The sequence below is a fragment of the Microtus ochrogaster genome, unplaced genomic scaffold, assembly GCF_000317375.1.
Source record: "Microtus ochrogaster isolate Prairie Vole_2 unplaced genomic scaffold, MicOch1.0 UNK73, whole genome shotgun sequence".
NCBI lineage: Eukaryota > Metazoa > Chordata > Mammalia > Rodentia > Cricetidae > Microtus > Microtus ochrogaster.
In genome coordinates this window covers 138,896-160,144 of record NW_004949171.1, presented here as the reverse complement: position 1 = coordinate 160,144, position 21,249 = coordinate 138,896, and the positions used below count along the sequence as shown (strand labels likewise).

At 36.5% G+C, this 21,249-nt stretch overlaps 1 pseudogene; it reads left to right on the top strand.

Moving 5' to 3' along the window:
• Positions 1-3,620: 3,620 nt before the first annotated feature.
• Positions 3,621-4,564, top strand: LOC101989833 (annotated as a pseudogene).
• Positions 4,565-21,249: the final 16,685 nt, after the last annotated feature.

Sequence of the window (21,249 nt, the reverse complement as noted above, 5' to 3'; positions counted from 1 at the left end):
GACTGGATGGTTTTTCATTAAAATTTTTATATGTTACAAAATTAGTGTAGACCTCGAAGTTTTGGTGTATATAGTATTAAAATGTTTATATGTTTATAAAGTAATATTTCTGCCAGCATTTTGCTCTAGATAGTATTTTATTTTGTGTTATTTGATTTTGAAATGCATCTATGTTCATGAGTGAGATTGGCCTGTAATTCTCTTTCTTGGTTGAGTCTTTGTGTGGTCTTGGTATATCCTTCATTAGTTTGGGAAAATTTTCTTCTATAATTTAGTTGAATATATTTTCTGTGCCTTTTAGCAGGATTTCTTCTCCTTCTTCTATCCTTATTATTCCTAGGTTTGGTCTTTCCATTGTGTCCCAGGTTTCCCAGATGTTTTGTGTTAAGAATTTGTTGGATTTAAATAACAAATTGGGATAAATGGGGACCATGAGAGAAAGTTGAAGAAAAGGAGAAAGGAAGAAAGGGGAACAGAGGAAAAAATGTATAGCTCAATAAAATCTATTAAAAATTTAAAAAATATCAAAAAAGAATAGTCACAGTGAAAGTGAATTTTCTAAATATACCTGTAAAGATATATTTTTTCAGACTGAATAAAATCCAGTACAAGCTGTGTATTTTGAATGAAGAATCCGCATTGTTTTTGAAATAGGGTCATTAAATGAAGGAAAGATAACAAGAGATGGAAAAGGATGAAAGCAAGCAGAAATCTGTAAAGCAACTATTTAATGGCCTCAATTATTAATAATCTAATTTTTTTTTTTAGTTTTTTTTTTTGGTTTTTCGAGACAGGGTTTCTCTGTGGCTTTGGAGCCTGTCCTGGAACTAGCTCTGTAGACCAGGCTGGTCTCGAACTCACAGAGATCCGCCTGCCTCTGCCTCCCGAGTGCTGGGATTAAAGGCGTGCGCCACCATCGCCCGGCTAATTATTAATAATCTAAACAACTGAAAACAAACCCAACTCTATCTTGCTTTACAGAAATGTACTTTCATTTTAAAAACACATATGGGTTAAAATTGAGTACAGGAAAAATTCTTATTCCTTTTTGCACCTAAATACAAAAACAGCAAACAACTCTGAGCAGCCATGTTTATGATGAATAGATTTTTATATTAAATTACTTTGACACGGTTAATGTGCAAATTTCACAATGAAAAAGAGATCACTTCATTAAAATATGAAGAACTACTCACCTTAAAGGAAATCTTCAAAAGAAATGCTACAGAGAAAGACGAACTATACACAGGCACAATTAAGGGAATGAATTTCATCTCTTCTTTCTCTAAAACAGCAACCAGAATATCAACAATCACGTTATTTTTGAAAAACACAATCAGCCAACATAAACAAATTAATATTTATCAAATACTCTATCTGACAACAATAGAATATGTATTGTTCAAGTCCATATAGACTATCTGGAAACTCATTAAATTTCAAAATTTATTTATTGGCATGTGTGTGCATGTTGCATAACTCAGGTGAGAGTCAGAGGATGGCTTTCAGGAGTCTATTCTTTTCTTCTGTCCCAGGGTCAAACTCAGGTTAGCAATTTGCATTGCCAGTAATTTCACCCACTGAGCTGTCTATTAAATTGTGCTGAATTAAAATATCTTTATACAATACATTTTTGTCATGTTTTTCCCTCTTTCAATTCCTCACAATCTTCGTACTGAAGAGAAAGAAAGAGGGAAGAGGGAAAGGGAGAGAGAGATCAGAGAGAGAGAGAGAGAGAGAGAGAGAGAATTTTAAACAATTCTGAACAATTCAGATTTTAAAATCTACTTATTGCTTTGAAACAAAGTTAGGAGGAAATGTACCAATCTTCACTTTTATATTGGTGTTGGTGCTGGGAACTGATCCACAGTTCACACTGAACATGCAGTCTACTCCTGAGCTATATGCTACTTTATCCTCTTTTTTAAGTCTGTATAGAATTTCTTTAAAAAATTAACTTACAAACATTTATTCTGATCTTTTTCCAACCATAGAGGCAAATTTCTCCAAAATGAATGTCTTTGGGAGACTTACATGTACCCTCTAAAACATAAAGAAATAAATCTACTTACAGAGTTACAGTGTCTATTAAAACAACGTGTCTGATCTGAAGACAAAGACATTTTATGTGACTGTAAAACCAACATCAAAACTGCAATTAATATAGAATATATTCCCTTAGCAAAAACAGGTGGGGATACTGCTTTTCTCAACTGAACATTATGGATATTTGTCACTTGGGGATTATGAATAGCATTTAAATAAGGTATCATGTGTTAATTTATTAGTATGAACTGATGTTGTTGGTTTCTGAAAAACCTTTTAGAACACAATTCCACATGTTGATGTTTTCTCTTTAAAATTATTTCTTTCATTTTTGAGATTATAATATTCATCTGTCCCCTTTCATTTTTTCCTTTAAACCCTGTTAAATAGCTCTCATTCATCTTTATGAAATTCATGATCTCTTTTTACATTAACTGCTGTCATTATATATATTTACAATCACATTAGTAAATGTTTTCAATAGAAATAATATTATATGTATTTATGTTTTATTGCTGACCATTTGGTATCTAATAACCAATTGGTATGCTCTTTTCTGGGTAGGAGGACAATTTTTCATGTTCTAGGTATTTTTTTAATAGCCTGTATTTCTTTGTGTAGGACTGAGGACCCCTGGACTTTCCCCACGTCAATTTTCATGGTTATTGTTTAACTCATATTCAGGCAGTCATGTTGCAGACAGGTTAGGCAGGTTTGAAAGTTCTTTAACTACTATGTGGAATTTCTCAGAGATACAGTAGTGGATGTAGATGTATATGAGGCAAGGCCCAGATGTGCTTTCTTTATTACTGATATAGTGTTAAATGTGTGCCACATTCTCTAATTCCCAATTTATTTAAATTACACATCACTCAGATAATATAAACACTGTAGGTTTTTAGAATCACACGGTTTGAAGTCCGTGCTTCATAGTGAAAACATAAAAATTAACATTATTAAATCTCCTTAAATCTCCTGTAGATTGAGAAGAAAGGCAAAGTATAATTTGTATACATTAATAATTCGGAGAAGAGAAAAGTACTGTGATGCCCAACAAAACATTAATCTTCCACTAAGATTGCTTCTTTTCTCTTTTTCCAAGAGCCAATAATAATAATAATAATAATAATAATAAGTGTTATGTCAACCAATCTGTTTCCATAGGGGTTCTTTATGACTTGAGGGGAGTGAAATGTACCAGAGAGGAAAACTGCCCACACATTTAATATCTTCCTGAGGGCATACCAACCATGACATCACTGTGAACCTGCAACTAAGCATTGTGATCCTCTAGGACTGACTCTCAGAATTGCAGGATACAATCTAAATCCCAAAAGACGCCAGACATTATTGTATCATCCCCAAACTCCCTGCTTCTCTGATATCTCTTAATACTAGGTTTAAATGTTTGATGTCTAGACAAGAGGTCTCTGTGATGATCAACAACCATCAGGCATTTACTTATCTGCTTACAGAAACTAAATAATTTCTTCTTAAACAAAAGATCAATATTAAATGAGAAATGGTATATATAATATAGAATACTCCTACAGAAATATTTTATATTTTTAACAATGTCTATTATCTCGATGCCAAACTTAAGTACCTCTGGATTTGTTCTCACTGGATTTCCTGGCCTAGAAGTTTACTAATTATGTTTGCCATTCCTTTCTCAACCATCTATGCAATGGTGTTCCTGGGAAACTGCATGATACTGCATGTGATCCGGATTGAACAAAGCCTGCACCAGCCCATGTTCTACTTCCTGGCTATGTTAGCCCTCACAGACCTGTGCATGGGGCTGTCCACTGTACACACAGTGCTGGGCATCCTTTGGCGCTTCGTTCAAGATATCAGCCTAGATGCCTGCATTGCACAGGCTTATTTCATTCATGATTTGTCCTTCATGGAGTCTGCTGTCCTCCTTGCCATGTCCTTTGACCGCTACATTGCCATTTGCAACCCTCTACGCTATTCCTCCATCCTAACCAATGCCAAAATTGTGAAAATTGGAGTGGCCATCATATGTAGGAGTTCTATGCTCATTCCTCCAGTCATCATCCGTTTGAAGTTCTTAAATTACTGCCGGCCTCATCTCCTTTCTCACTCTTTCTGCCTGCACCAAGACTTAATTCGTCTGGCATGTTCAGATATTCACTTCAACAGCTTCTATGCTCTGGCTCTGGTAATTTGCACCCTATTATTAGATGCAATGCTCATTCTTGCCTCCTACGTCATGATCCTGCACACAGTTCTAGCCATTGCTTCCCGGGAGGAGAGAATGAAGTCTTTGCAAACTTGTGTCTCTCACATCTCTGCTGTTTTGGTTTTCTACATCCCCATCATTGGTCTGACCATGGTGCACCGATTTGGGCAGCATCTCTCTCCTGTGGTTTAGGTCCTCATGGGCAATATCTACATCCTTTTTCCACCCTTGATGAACCCCATCATATACAGTATCAAGACTCAGCAGATACGCGTGAGAATCCAGAGACTATTTTCCTTGAAAGGAACCTAAGTCTTCATGTAACTTGTGTTTAAAAGTAAAGGAATACATTCACAAAAAATGACTATCAGACCCGGAACTTGACCAATTAACTCATCTTTTACTGACAATTAACATTTTATAAAACTTTCTCTTACGTCTTGACACAGCAAGCTTGAATCATTGGTATTGGCTTATTTAAAGTTTATGATCATTCTATAAATCAGAATGTGATGTTATAAAGCATTGACAATTATATTAGAAAATGAATTTGATTTAGTTCATGATGACTTTGACTAGGAAATTTCTTCTCATACTGTGGTCAGTGAATTAATGATGCATTTGTTTCTTCCTATTCAAAGAAAAGTAAAATTTCATGAATATATCCTTTCATTATATTACTAAATTCTCTTTTTTCATTCTTATTACTCCAGTCATCTATATATTTCTCATGCATAATCTCTGCTTCCCAATTTACTCAAACGATATCAAAGAGAGTAAGTATGATGAGAATGTTGGGCTTTTAAAAAAGTTTTAATTTAATTTTAATTAAATATATTTGTGTGGTAGGATATGCTCACATGAGTACAGGTGCCTGCTGATGCTAGCATTATCAGGTCTCCCTGAAGCTTGAGTTAGAGGAGGTTGCTGATAGCTGAGCCATCTCTTCATTTTGAGAGACTGACTATTTTAGTCATTTAAAACACAATGCAATAAAAACCAATAGATGTCTTGCTGTTGGTGTGATTTTCAGTCCAAATATCTACCTAATATTTTCATAGGAATAGTAAGAAGATTGAAAATATAACTCACTGCTTAACTCATAGTGACTTAGAGTACAGTAGAGTGCACGTTTGTAATTATCATATTTAGCAATAATGAACAGTGACATAAATAGTGACTGTGATAGAGGAAGATTTGAGTGACTTGAACAAGTTCTTCTTTAATTCACATCTCTGTCTCATTTCATTTAAAATTATGTATTAAAGTACCTAGATGATTTTTTATTAAAATATTTATATGTTACAAAATTATTTTAGACCTTAAAGTTTTGGTGTATATAGTATTAAAATGTTTATATGTTTCTAAAATAATATTTCTGCCAACTTTTTGCTATTAGCAGTATTTTATTTTGTGTTATTTGATTTTGAAATGCCAAGAGTATCATGAAATAATAGATTTTAGGAAATATTTTATGGTTAAATTTTTATCTATTGTCTGTTTTATTTTCAGGCAAATCATGCTCATTTCCTACTTTTCATTGTCCTTGTTTAAAAGAAATTTTAGATAAATGGGTGACCAATGTAAAATCTATAGTAAAGGAACTGGAGCGATGGCTTAGAAGCTATAAAAACTTGGTGCCCTTGCAGTTGATCTGGGTTTCTTTCCCAGCACTGACACCATGGCTTAGATCTTTTAACTCCAGTTTCAGAACATCCAATGTTAGATTTTGGCCTCCTGGCACCATCCGTGTATGTGGTACATTTATGTACATGTATTCAAGCACTCACATACATAGAATATTATTCAAGTAATAAATAAAATATATAGTAACTAGAAGAAGAAGTGTTACAGAAGTTCCTACTTGTATAAATTTCATTCAAATATTATTAACTGATCTAGGGTAGTGGGTATATTGAGACATAATCACCAACAGTAATTCATCCTTTTTTGATGGAATTCATGCTGTGGTGAACTTCGAAAGATACTTAGGTTGATGTAGTCACCACCATAATGTAAACATAGTATATTATACCAAGTTGTAAGCCCCCTTGTGGTAATTTTGGTCACTAGCTTCCACAAACTCAAACTCCTGACCACCAGGTATGTCATTTCTATCATGTAGATTTGGCGTTCTTAATCACTATCCAAATGCAAATAGACTAGATCTCTTTACTTAAATGAATAATTTTCCATTCAATAATGCTTTTGAAATTCTTTATGCTGTATATTGTTTCATATTTTTAAAACACCATTTTCTCTTAATATTGCATTGAACTAGTTAATAAATTTTCTTTCAATGCCAATCTATATTTCATTCATCATTATATTTTTATAAAGACATGATGAACATTTGTATATCATAATTTCAAATATCCCCCTAGTTATAGAATCTCTTATTTGGTGTGTACTTATTTCCCTCTATGATCCTATTGAGAGGAGAACTTCTCACTCTAACCCCGGGGAAAATCTAAGTAAAATTCCTGATTTATTTTGTTCCCTATGCATTCAGAGATGTGTGATCTACTGAGTTTTATGTTAGTTTATTCTGATTTTCATGTATTTTGTTTTGTGAATGCTACAACCAGTGTCCTAATAATAAATAAAAATCCCTTTAAAACAATCATTAGTTAATATTTATCATATACCTACTTATAACAAGCTCCTTATAATAGACTCAGTGAACAAGTCTGTAGGGTGATTCATAATCATTTAATTTCTGGAAGGGATGGAAATAAATGTATTTAAATGCTAGGAAATGGTAGGGAGTTAATTTGTTTTCAAATTAGCAAGCTTACCAGGGTTATTATTCTTACAATTTTCTTTTTGCTTATTTTCACTTAATTGTCAGTTGGTATAATGGAAAGAATTTTAAGTAATGTACTGATGCAACTGTGTATTTTCTCATAAACACTAGTTATTAGTTCTTTCTTTATTCAGCTATGAATACCAGAATTCTTCAAGAGTATTGTGTCCCCTTTAAAATAAAACACAAATTGAAGATATTTCTGCTTTCTATTGTGGAATTTTCTTTTGCTGTGTGACCCATACTGATTGTTGTCTGTACTGCTGATCTACTTAAAGTTCAATTAATGCAACTGAATAGAAAGAAAACAATATACTTGCTGAGGTGTGGTGCAGCAAATGGGGACTTTTGACTGAACTCTTATAGGAGAATCTCATATTGCTTTTTTTTAAAAAAATTATTCATTTTACATACCAACTACTGTTCCTATCCTCCCCTCCTCCTGCTCTCCTTGGACTCATGAGCCATTCCCCCCTTCACTCCTAAGAAAAGCTAAGGCCTCCCAAGGGGAGTCAGCAATGCTTGGTATAGTTGAGGCAGAAACAAACCCTTCCCCCTGCATCAAAATTGAGAAATGCATCCTACCATAGGGAATGGTCCCCTAAAAAACAGTTTATGCATCCCATGCCAGGGGCTCTTCTGGAAACTAAGCTACATAATTGTTCCCCACCTGAAGAGGGCACAGTTCAGTCCCATGTAGGTTCTTCACCTGTTCGTTTAGAGTCAGTGAATTTCCATGAGCTAAGGTCAGCTGTCTCTGTGGATTTCCCCATCATGTTCTTGACACCGGCTTGCTCATGTAATCTTTCCTCCTTCCTTTCAACAGGACTTCCGGAGTTTGGCCTGGTACCTGGCTGTGGATCTCTGTATCTACTTCCATCAGTTACTGGATGAAGATTCTATGATGACAGGGTATTCATCAATCTGATTACAGGGGAATGCCAGTTCAGGCACTCTCCTGATTACTGCTAGGAGTCTTAGCTGGGGTTATTCTGTGAATTCCTGGTAATTTCCCTTGTGCTGGGTTTATCCCTAACCCTATAATGGTTCCTTATATCAAGAGAGTTTTCGCTTTTTTCAGATATTTTTTTCATTGCTTTCACACTCCCTCTCTCCCCCAACTCAACATTCCAGTTCATTCATGTTTTCATCCTCCATCCCCTCCACTCTGTTTCCCCTTCCCCAGTTTACCCAGGAGATCACATCTATTTCCCCTTCCCAGAGCTATCCATGTTCCCCTCATAGAGTCCTTCTTGTTACCTAGCTTCTCTGCAGCTCTGGATTGTAGTTGGGTTATCCTTTGTTTTTTATCTAGTAATCACTTATGAGTGTTTGCCTCACTTTTTCACTCTGGAGTTCTATTCTTCAAGGTTTCATCTGGTTCTTTTCTCTTGATTTGATTCAGAGACATAACTTGGGTCTTACCCTAAACTATTGCAACCTGACTTACCTTCTCCTCTCTGACAGCTGTGTGCAGTTCCCTTGCTGAAAGAGTCATTTCTCAGTGTCTGCAAAGACAATGATTTCTACTGGCAACTACAAAGTAAGCTGTTGCTGTGATCCGTGTTTTGTCTAAGAGCTATGATGGGCTATATGGTCCTTAATACACCGTGAAAGAGGAGACTTCCAGAGAATCTTGTCTATTTTTTCTGACAGAACATGCTAGATGATTGTTTTACTCCAACAGCATTACCACATGTCTTGGGAGTACACGTTAGACATCCGTCTGGGAAAGAGTGACACTATCTCTTGCTTTTAGCTTCCTCTCAGGATATAGTATGCTGATGCATTTTTATGTCCTGATGGTTTCAGCTGGACCCAGAAAATACGTAGTTGAAACTAAGATCCCTGAAATAACATCAAGAATGTCCAAAAGGCAAATAATCTTTGCAATTCAAATAATAGTTCACTTTCACTCAATTTTGGCAACAACCAAGAAAGGAGGGGTCTAATAAAGGACAGTGATGGCACTTGACAGAGAATAATTCCAATCCTGACCGTCCAAGTCAGGGATTCAAGTCAGGGTGAGCACTGAGGGCCAGAGAAGGAGACACTGAAGTGGAATATTCCAGGTTAGAACTCTCAGGGTTAAGGCTTCTGATTCAGACTGTACAACAACTGAGTATCTTCCTTCTGTCTTTTGTTCTCTCCTAGTATGTTTGTATTTTCCTTCTTCTAACCACATTCTTTTTCTACTTTTATTTAAAAAAAAACAAAAACCATATCTTTTCTCATTTTACATACCAATCCTAGTTCCCACTTCCTCCCTTATTCCCATTCCCTCCACCTTCCTCCCCACCCTACCTCCCACCCACTCATCAGAGAGGGTAAGACACAATGCTCTGAGGAAGAGTCAAAGCCTACTATATTTAGGCTGGAGTAAGGAATCCCTCCAAAGAGAATGGGTTTCAAAATGTCAGCACAAGCAGACAGTGGCCCCACAGTCTACTTCAGCCATACAATTATAGCCCACATTCCAAGGGCCTCATTTGGTCCTATGCTGGTTCTTTTCTTGTCCGACAAGAGTTGGTGACCTCCCCTTAGCTCAGGTAAGCTGTTTCATTTAGTGTCCCCATCATGGTCTTGACCTCTTTTCCCAGTGCTCTGCTGTGGCTCTCTGCCTCTGCTTCCATCAGTTGCTGGATGAAGGTTCTATGGTAAGTTTAAGGTAGTTAGGTCTTTTTTTAGATTTTTATTGAGCTCTACATTTTTCTATGCTCCCCTCCTCACCTCTTCCCTCCCCTTCGTCTCTCTCCCAAGGTTCCCATGCTCCCAATTTATACAGGAGATCTTGTCTTTTTCTACTTCACATATATATTAGATCTATGTATGTCTCTCTTAAGGTCTTCATTGTTTTCTAGGTTCTCTGGGATTGTGATTTGTGGGTTGGTTTTCTTTGTTTTATGTTTAAAAACCACTTATGAGTGAGTATATGTGATAATTGTCTTTCTGTGTCTGGGTTACCTCACTCAAAATGATGTTTTCTAGATCCATTCATTTGCCTGCAAAAATTAAGATGTCATTATGTTTTTCTGCTATGTAGTACTCCACTGTGTAAATGTATCACATTTTCCTTATTCATTCTTTGGTCGAAGGGTATTTAGGTTGTTTCCAGGTTCTGGCTATGACAAACAGTGCTGCTATGAACATAGTTGAGCCCATGATTGAGCATCCTTTGGATATATACCCAAAAGTGGTATTACTGTGACTTGAGGAAAGTTGTTTCCTAATTTTCTGAGATTGCCACACTGACATTCAAAGGGGCTGAGCCAGCTTGCATTCCCACCAGCAATACAGGGGTATTCTAAGATAATCTTTAATTTGACTACAAGGCAAGGCCAGTTCTAACCACATTCTTGAAACATACAAAGCTGGGACTCCTTGAGGGAAATCCAAACAGAAAGTTTTGTTTAGTTTTCCAGAGTCAGGGATTGATTTATGGTTATTTATAACTGTTGTTTTAGAACTGGGACTTAACAGGATGATTTGAGAGGTCTGGCAGAAGGTTCCTATTCATGCAAAGGAGGTTAAAAGAAAACTGAGAGCATTATTGCCACAGCAGTATAAGCTTTAACACTAATAATTGATGAAAAGTAGCTCTGGTAAAGCCTTATGAGACACAGTCTCCAATAATGTCATTGGGTTTCTTTGTATTGGCCATCTACTGCTGGGCATGGTGTCTATTCTTAATGGTGGTTTGTTTACCTAGTAAGACTCGGTTGGAGGAAACTAATGCTTTCCTTTGAACGCTTTCACTAATTTCAGATAGTTTCTGGGTTAGGGATGGAGCTTGTGTCCACTTCCTTTTCTGTGCTGGGACCCCATCTGGCCCAGACATGTGCAGGTTCTGTGTATGCTCCCACAGTGTCTGTGAGTACACATGCACATCAGTCATGCTGGGTTTAGGAGGTCTTGATTGTTCTGTGTCCTCTACCCACTCGGGCTATTACAGCCTTTCCACCTCATCTTTCCCAGATATCCCTGAAGCCTGAGGGGAGGCATTTGAAGGAGACATCTCATTTAAGACTGTTTTGAAGTCTCTTCCTCTCTTCCTTATTGTCCAGCTGTGTGTCTCTGTAATGTGTTTTCATCTGCTGTGGGAGAAATCCTCTTTGATAATGGCTGATTAAAACATTGATTTTGAGCATATTGTAATGCTATTAGGAGTCATTTTTTGCAATATTCCTTTAGCATACCAATAGTGTCAGTTATGGGTTCAATGTCATGAAGTGTGCTTTAAGTCAATCGTATATTAGTCAGTTATTCTTCAAGCTTGTGCCCCAATTGTACCATCACATGTTGCAAGAAGGTCACCATTGTAGACTGAAGGGTTTGTCAGCTCGTTTGGTGTTTATCTTTCTACTTTTTGAAATGCAGAGTATTTCACAGTATCAGGAATAGTAGTCAGTAGGGATAAAGACTATAGGTTGGCTCTATCTCAACTTCTCCATTTTCCATGAGTTGTATGGGTGCTGCCTTCAGCAATGGAGCCCTGGAATCCATTTGTGAAGAACAACCAACATCTAGGGCAAAATCCTGAGTAATTTGAGGATTCCCATAGAGCACCCATGGGGTTATTTTATTTTACTTATTCTTAGGAATCTCAGTCTTTTATTGAAAATACTTTTTAATACAATATGTTCTGATTACAGTTTCCCCTTCTTCAACTCCTCTATGATTCTCCTCCCTCTCATCCCACCAAAATCCACAATCTTTATTTTTCTCTCATTAAAAAATAGTCAGGCATCTCAAGAAGTAATAAAATGAACTAAAACCAAAACAAGAAAATCGAAACAAAGAAGAAAACAAACAAGAAAAAGAATCAAAGGAAAAAGTACAAGAAATACATATAGACATGGATACACACCCTTCATACACACAGACATCCCACAGGAACATAAAACTGGAACTCCTACTATCTACACAAAAGCCCAGGTTTAAGCAGAGTCTTCTCAAAAGAGGAAACACAAAGAGCTAGAAGCAATTAAAGAAATCTTCAACATCTTTAGTGTTCAGGAAAATTGAGTTTTCTTTAAGGCAGTCTCCATGGGGAAACAAACTAAATTTTTTATTATTTATTTGTTTTTCTGAGACTGGGTTTTTTTTTTGTAGCTTTGGTACCTGTTCTGGAACTCTCTCTATAGATCATACTGGCCTTGAAATCGCAGAGATCTGCCTGCCTCTGCATCCTGAATGCAGGGACTAAAGGCATGCACCACCACTGCCTGGTGAAACAAACTAACCTTAAGAGCAGTTCTGAACATAGCTGGACAAATGACTTTGTGGTATGATTGAGCATCCTTTGGTTATATACTCAAGAGTAATATTTCTGGGTCTTGAGGTATATTGTGTCACAAGTTTCTGAGAAAACGCCATACTGCTTTCCAAAGTGGCTGTATAAGTTTGCACTCCCACCAACAAGGGGAGGAGTGTTCCCCTAACTCCACATCCTCTCCAACATAGGCTGTCATCAGTTTATTTTCATCTTAGCCATTTTGATATGTATAAGATGGTATCTCAGAGTTGTTTTAATTTGTATTTCTCTGATGACTAAGAATGTTGAGAAATTCCTTAAATGTCTTTTGACCATTGAGTTTCACCTGTTGATAATTCTTAGCGTAGATCCGTACCCTGTTTTAAAATTGGATTATTTGGTATTTTGGTGTCTAGTTTCTTCAGTTCTTTATATATTTTGAAGATCAGGTCTTTGTCAGATGTAAGGTTGATGAAAATTTTTTCTATTCTGAAGGTTGACATTTTATCTTATTGACTGTGTTCTTTGCCTTAAAGAAGCATTCAGTTTCAGGAGGTCCCATTTATTAATTGTTGCTCTCAATGTCAGTGTTACTGGTGTTATATTTAGGAAGTGGTCTCCTCTGCCAAAGCATACAAGGCTATTTTCTATTTTTTTGTTTATCATTTATAGTGTAATTGGATTTGTGTTCATGTTTTTGATCCATTTGGACTTGAGTTTTGTTGGATAAAGAACATGTGATGCATTTAAACAATGGAGTATTACTCAGCAGTAAAAAACAATAACATCTTGAAATTTGCAGGCAAATGGATAGAAATATGTGTATATCAATGATGTAACTCAGGCCCAGAAAGACAAACATGGTATGTACTTCCTCATAAGTAGATATTAAATATAAATAAAGGATAACCATCTTACAATACACAACCCCAGAGAAGCTAGGTAAAAAGGAGTATCCTAAGAGGGACACATATGGAGGACTCCAGAAAGGGGAAATAGTCAAGATCTCCTGGGTAAGCTGGGAGGGGGAGTAGAAGTGAGGGGATGGGAGCATGAGGTATCTAGAATGCCTAGTTTGGGGGGGAACAGATGAGAAAGCTATGAAGAAGGTATCTTGGTAGAGGCAGTCATTATGGAGTTATGGAGAAACCTGGTACCAGAGAAATTCCCAGGAATCCACAGCTAGAACTTCTAGTAACAGTGGAGAGGGTGCCTAAGCAGGCCTTCCCCTATATTCAGATTAGTGACTACACTAATTGTCATCATAGAATCTACATCTAGTAACTGATGGAAGCAGATTCAGGGATCCACAGCCAAACACCATGCTGAGCTCCTGAAGTTCAGTTGAAGAGAGGGAGGAGGGGTAATATGAGCAAGAGGAGTCAAGATCATGATGGGGAAAACCACAGAAACAACTGACCTGAGCTAGTGGGAGCTCATTGAGTCTGGCCTGACTGCTTGGGATCCTACATGGGATGAAACTAGGCCCTCTGACTGTGGGTGACAGATATGTGGTTTGATTTGTTGTGAGGGCCCTGGCAGTGAGACTAGGACTTATCCTAGGTACATGAACTGTCTTTTTGGTGCTCATTCCCTATGATGGGATACCTTGTTCAGCCTTGACACAGGAAGGAGGTGCTGGGTCCTGCCACTATTTGGTATGCCAAACTTGGTTGACTCCCCAAGAGAGGTCCTACAACCTCTCAGGAATGGATAGGGAATGGGATAGGGAAAAGCAGGGGAAGTGGGAAAAGGGGAGGGAGGGGGACCTGGGGTTGGGATGTAAAATGAAAAAAAATTTTTTTGTTGTTTTTTGAGACAGGATTTCTCTGTGGCTTTGATGAAAAATATTTTAATTAAAAGAAAATGCAGTTTGTATGCCCAGCAATATGATCAAACAGAAAACTAACTCTCTGGTGTCATTGGAGATGCTATGTCTCATAATACTACTTTAAACTTTCCCTCATTTCCAAAAATGTATGTTATTTTTTTAAAAAAAATTAGAGAAATCTTATTTGTATATATTTGGGTTTTCTCTTTTTAGCCTATGGTCCTTTGTACATATATTATGGCTTTTACTTTAGTGTTTTTTATGAGATTCCCGAGTGTGTTAACCAGTAGTCTCTATTTCTTGTATCTTCTTTGGGCTCTTTTCTTTCCATTTGTTTTGTGCAATTCTGATGTAATAGTTTTTGTTTTATCCTATTTTATTTTATTATTTTCCATCAGAAGCCTCTTTGTTTTCTAACAAGATATTAAGGGGATGTATCTGGATGGGAGGAGAAATGGAGGAAAGTGGGAGATGTAGAAGGAGGGGAAACTATTATCATGATATATTATGGGAGGTAACCAATCTATTTTCAATGAAAGAAAAAAAGACAAATAAAAAAACAAAAAAAAAACCTCACTGCATTGAATCTCTATATCATTAGAAAGTCATGCAACAGCAAGTAAAATTAGGATGGGAGACCAGGACCATCTGAGTAGAGATACCTCTTGACCAATGAATGATAAGGTCATTTATGCCCATTGAACTCAAATAAGTTCAAAATCTTGTTTTGTGAAACTGTCTTAATCAACTTAACCTACATAACCAGAGGGGCATAGCTAAACTCGCACCAAGTATACTCTGGACCTTTCATTAGTGTTCTGTTGGACAAAATCACCTAGCACAAAACCCGTCTCACAAGGAAATATTCAATGTCCCATTTCACTTAATGAATTTTACACTAAGAGTAAATCACACACCCCTAAAGGCTAACAACTGAAAAATGTGGATTCACACAGCTAAAACATTTCTGTACAGCAAAGGACACCATCATTCAAGTGAGAACTCAACCTACAGAATGAGAAAAGTCTCTACCAGCTGCATGACTCATAAAGGTTTGGCATCTACAATACACAAAGTACTGAGAACATTAAACACTAAGGAATATTTATGTTTAGTATCCTTATATATCACATACATTGGTTTTTTAGTAACCTCAGCCATGAGACAAATGCAAACTGAAAATCCTTTCAGAATTCACATTACCCCAATTAGAAGACCTAAAAACAATTTTTAAAAATGATATCACATTCTGATTTTTTCCCTCAGATTTTCTCTTACTGATTGTTATCCATATCTGTGTTCCACTTTAGACAGAATGTGTCAATACTGTTAAAGGAATTTATCAATTATGTACATAGTTTCAGTGTGTATTTATGTGTGCTTATGTTTGTGTGTGTGCATGGGCATGTGTAACCACATTCCCATGTATAGCACACATTTTAATAACTGTAGTTTGTATGTTACCCATTGCTTGAAAATTATAATTTTTAAAAATCCTTTTCCTAATTTCTTTATTCTACACTCCATTCATATATACTTTTCCTCCTTTTCCCAAAAGCCAATGTTGTATGATTCAAATTTTAAATGATACCAAGAAGCATTTGTCTTTCTTTGCCTGGCTTACTCAGCTAGCACCACGGGTTCTGTTTTATTCACAATGACACACAGGGCAATATTTTCGAATTTTCAGCCTGAATGATGTTAAATTTTCCTGGAAAATATTATTTTCTTTATCTGAGTCATTGTATTTCCATATCAAGGCTTCTGTGAATACCACTGCAGAAAAATGGTTGCAAAAATAACTTTTTGAGATTTAAATTTCTTTACTGTTAATATGAATTACAAAGTGGAATTTATGGAACAAACTGATAGACATATTGTCAATATTATGAGGAATTTGTAGACATTGTTACAAATGAATTTGGATATTCTATTTAAAATTAGAATAAATATAAAGTGATTTATAGTTTTATAAAGTTGTCTGACCCAGAAAATGTGATAAGAGATTAAAATCAAATATTATAGTCACACTTTAATTGACATAGTTGTTCAGTATTACAGATACACTTCTATTGTTCATTTTATTAAGATAGGAATAAATATAAAATCCAACAAAACAAAAGAGTTTACAATGTATCAAAAAGACACACTGTCCTGACAGATACCTGTCCCTTATGAAATAATGTTTATCTTAGAAACATGAACAAAACTTGGCAAGAATTAAAGATTCATGCTTCCACTGGTGTTGGGAAAAAGCTTTGCAGAAAATGGTGGCTTTTTTCTCATGTGTTAGACTATTTAAATACTGTGTTAGACTATCTAAATACTTTTTTTTTTTTTTTTGGTTTTTCGAGACAGGGTTTCTCTGTGGTTTTGGAAATCTAAATACTTTTTTGAAGAAGCCAAGTTTTTAATCAAGTCAAAATATATGTTCAATCTTTTAAACAAAGTTGTGGAAAAATGATAGGTCAATTGATAAAACTAGTATTCAACAGAAAAAGAATTAGGCAGAGTAAAGCCTGAGAAAGCCCTAGCTATGAAAGATAGTCTGAAGGAGAAAGCTGAACACTTACCACCACCTCAGAGGCTATGTGTTCATGATCTACATAAACAGATGACAATTCCCCAAATATTAACATAGTGGCTCACAGCAAGCCTAAAAAAACAAATTCTCCACTAGTAAACAACTACCCACATGTTGACATGTTTATATCTTAAAATAAGATATAAACATTTCTGGACTGTGTATTTTTATCATAGCTCATTAAATAAACAAACTAACATCATATATTTTCTTTTTTGTTTTGTTTCTTAATTGTACAACATATGTTTGCTCTGCTTTTATTATAACAAAATAATCTGAAAAATCCTCTCATTTTTTTGTCTACTACACCTTTTAAATATTAATTTATTTTTTCATTTATTTTGCGTATCAAGCATAGTTTCTCCCCTCCCTTTCTCCCTTTCCCTCCTGTCTCAGGTTGTCTCATCTTGCCCTCCCCCTCATCCATTCCTCCTCTCTCTCCATTCAGGGAAGAGTAGGACTCCCATGGATATGGCAAATCTAGGTAAGTCAGGGCTGAGCTTCCGTCCCCAACTCCATATAAAGGCTGCACAAATCAACCTAGCATGGGGAATAGGTACCCAAAAGTCAAGTGCTAGGTACAGGTTCTGATCTCACTTCTAGGAACCTCACAAACAGACCAAGTTACACAACTCTCACACACATGCAGAGGGCCTGGGTTGGTCCCAAACAGACTCCTTAAAGGTTGGTCCAGAGTTCATGAGATCAGGTCACCCTGTTGCTCTGGGTTCTCCCATCATGATGTTGACCACCCTGGTTCTTCCTATCTCTCCTCCCTTTCTGCAGCAGGACTCCAGGAGCTTGGTCCAGTGCTTGACTGTGGATCTCTGCATCTGTTTCCATATTTTACTAGATGGAGGCTCTCTGATAACAATCAGGGTAGTCACCAATATGATTACTGGTATAGGTCAGTTTAAAAAAACCCTCTTCACCTTTGCTAGGATTCTTAGCTGGATCATCCTTATATATTCCTGGGACCTTCCCTGTTAACAGATTGTTCCCAAACCCCAAAGTGCTCTCCCTAATCAAGCCATCTCTTTCATTTTTCTTTCCCTCCATCCCAACCCCCCTGTCCCAGACCTCATTTTACCCCGGAGATCTCTTCTATTTCCCCTTCCCAAAGAAATACATGAGTCGCTCTTTAGGCCGTCCTTGTTACCTATCCTGTCTGGGGCTGTGAATTGTAGTCTGGTTGTCCTTAACATTATAACTAATAATAACTTATGAGTGAGTACATACTATGTTTGTCTTTCTGGGTCTGAGTTACCTCACTTAAGATAACTTTTTTCTTGTTCTATCCATTTGCTTGCAAATTTCATGATTGATGTGGAATTTCACTCTATATTCTGTGGATATCATTGGTTAATAAAGAAACTGCTTTGGACCTGTTATAGGGCAGAATAGAACTAGGCGAGGAAAACTAAACTGAATGCAGAGATAAAGAAGACAGAGTTGAGTAAAGCAAGGCAGCCCCACCAGAGACATATGCTGGAAGAAACCTTGCCAGTAGGCCACAGCCACATGGCGATACACAGAATAATAGAAATGGGTTAAATTAAGATGTAAGAGCTAGCCAATAAGAAGCTAGAGCTAATAGGCCAAGCACTGATTTAATTAATACAGTTTCTGTGTGGTTATTTCAGGGCTGAGCAGCTTGGAACAAACGAGCATCCTCCTACAACACATGATGTCACTGTTTTTTACAGCTGAGTAATATATGCTATTTTATAAATGTACATCATTTTTCTTATTCATTCTTCAGTTGAGGGGAATCTAAGTCTTTCCAGGTTCTAGCTATTATGAATAATGCTTCTATAAGCATAGTTGATTAAGTATCCCTGTGGTATGATTGAGCATCCTTTGGGTATAAGCCGAAGAGTGCTAATGCTGGCTCTTTAGATAGATTGATTCTCAATTTTCTGAGAAACTGCCATACTGCTTTCCAAAGTGGTTGCATAAGTTTGCAGTCTCAACAAAAAGGAGGACTATTCTGTTGTGTTAGGAGCGGCGGGCTACTTTCCCAGCACCCGGCCGCCCGCAAGGCTAGCTTTACCCAAAATAATTACACGGAAACTGTATTCTTTTAAACACTGCCTGGCCCATTAGTTTCAGCCGCTTAACCCATTTCTAATAATCTATGTAGCACCATGAGTGCACTTACCAGGAAAGATCTTAACCTGCTTATGTCTGGAGTGGGAGAACCATGGCGACTCCCTGACTCAGCTTCTTTATCCCAGCATTCTGTTCTGTTTACTCCGACCACCTAAGGGTTGGCCTATCAAATGGGCCTAGGCAGTTTCTTTATTAATTAACCAACGAAAGCAACAGATTAGGAAGAAATCACTCCCACATCACTGTTCTTCTTATTGCACATCCTCCTCCACATAGGCTGTCATCAGTGGTTTTGATTTTAGCCATTTGACTGGTGTAAGATGGGATCCCAGAGTTGTTTTGATTCACTTTTTCCAGAAGACTATGAATGCTGAGCATCTTCTTAAAGGTCTTTCAGCCATTAGAAATTCTTCTGTTGAGAATTCTGTTTAAATCTATACCTCATTTTTTTCAGTTGAATTATTTTGTATTTTGATGTCTAGTTTTTTGAGTTCTTTATACATTTTAGATTTCAGCCCTCTGTCAGATGTGGCATTGGTGAAGACCTTTTTCCCATTCTGTAAGCTGCCTTTTTGTCTAGTTGACTGTGTCATTTGCCCTATAGAGGCTTTTCAGTGTCAAGAGGTCCCATTTATTATTGTTGTTCTCAGCATCTGTACTACTGTGGTTATATTCAGGAAGTTGTCTTTTGTGCCAATATATTCAAGGATACTTCCACTTTCTCTTCTATCAGGTTTAGTGTAACTGGATTTAAGTTGAGGTCTTTTATCTACATGAAATTGCATTTTGTGCACGGCAGTAGATATGGACCTATTTGCATTCTTCTACATGCAGGTATTGAGTTATGCCAGCATCATTTGTTGAAGATGCTTTCTTTTTCCCTTGTATAATTTCAGCTTCTTATAGAATATCTAATTTTGTGATCATATTTACTTAACTTTATAACTGAAAAAAACCATTGTATTTTCCATTGATGTTTTGACTGGCTCTCTGTTAAGAGAATACATAAATAAACTTGGTTTTTGTTTTTATTTTTATTGTATTTATAAGTTATCTTTTCTCAAAGGTATTATCTACATAATGATCCTACTTCTTCAAAATATTAGATGCCCAGATATCAGTCCAAAGTCCATGAGCTCCCATTAACTTGGGTTAACTGTCTGTTTTTTCCCAATCATGATCTTGATCCTTCTTGCTTATAGGACCCCTTCTTTCTCTCTTTAAATAAGCTCTAGGATGGGAGGAGGTGGGGGCAGGAGTAGGAAAGGGAGAAGAAACTGAGGTTATTATGTGAAATGAAAAAAAGAATTTTTAAATAATTTCAAGTTTAAAAAATTGGTTTGGTGATGGTTGCTCACATCTTTCATCCCAGCATTTGGTGGCAAAGGCAGGTAGATTTCTGTGAGTTTGAGCCCAGTGTGTTCTACAGAGTGAGTTCCAGGAAATCTAGAGCTACTCAGAGAGAAACTTTGTTTCTAATACACACACACACACACACACACACACACACACACACACACACACACACATAATGTTGAACATCTTCAAAAATTTAGAAGTGAAATTTCTTAGAATTTTTTTTACTTTCACAATTGTAGAAATCTTTTCTTCTATGAAGCTTCTACTGTACTATGATATCTTAAATTATTTTTTAAGTTGTAATAATTTAGAAAATTTCATAATCAAAGAATATTATGTGGGTTTCCTCATAAGCATGCATAACCAAATAATTGTATGTATGCATGCTCTTCTCTGTGGTTAATATGGGAAACAAAATGAGAAGGCCAGGTACAAACTGGTGTTTCCACTGTTGCTGTTTTCTTTTCTATTATGGTTACATTATTTTAAGAATATATGTATTTTGTCCCTAAATAAGTAACAAAGGCACAGCTGACATACATATTGTAAAATGGTTGCTTCAGACTATACAGTTTAAAATTTGGGTCAATTATGTTATCCTACATGTGAAAAATTAACAAATGAAAATACCATGATATTCAGAAAAGGCAAAAGTCTCATAGAGAAGAGTCGCATGAAAAAAGAAGTGAAATAAATTTTATATAGATGAGAAATTTAGAGATGTGATTATGGTGGCACAGCCAGAAAGTGCAGATCACCTGAAATCTTACTATTTACACATGGCTATTTATATTATTTAAAGACACAATATTTTCAACAGTCGAGTTCTCTCATGATCATCTGAACCTTGGAAGAAAGGGAAGGCCCAAATGTCACACCAGACAGGAGAATTCTCCTGAGGGTCATAACAAACAAGTGACTGAGCACTGTCCTTCAGGACTGAGCAGACTCCCAGTAGACTCCCGGGATCTAAATTCCATAATCCCATGGGTGCTTCTGGTCCTGCAAAACACTCCCACTGACTTGGCTTCCCTCAACATAAGCACTGCAA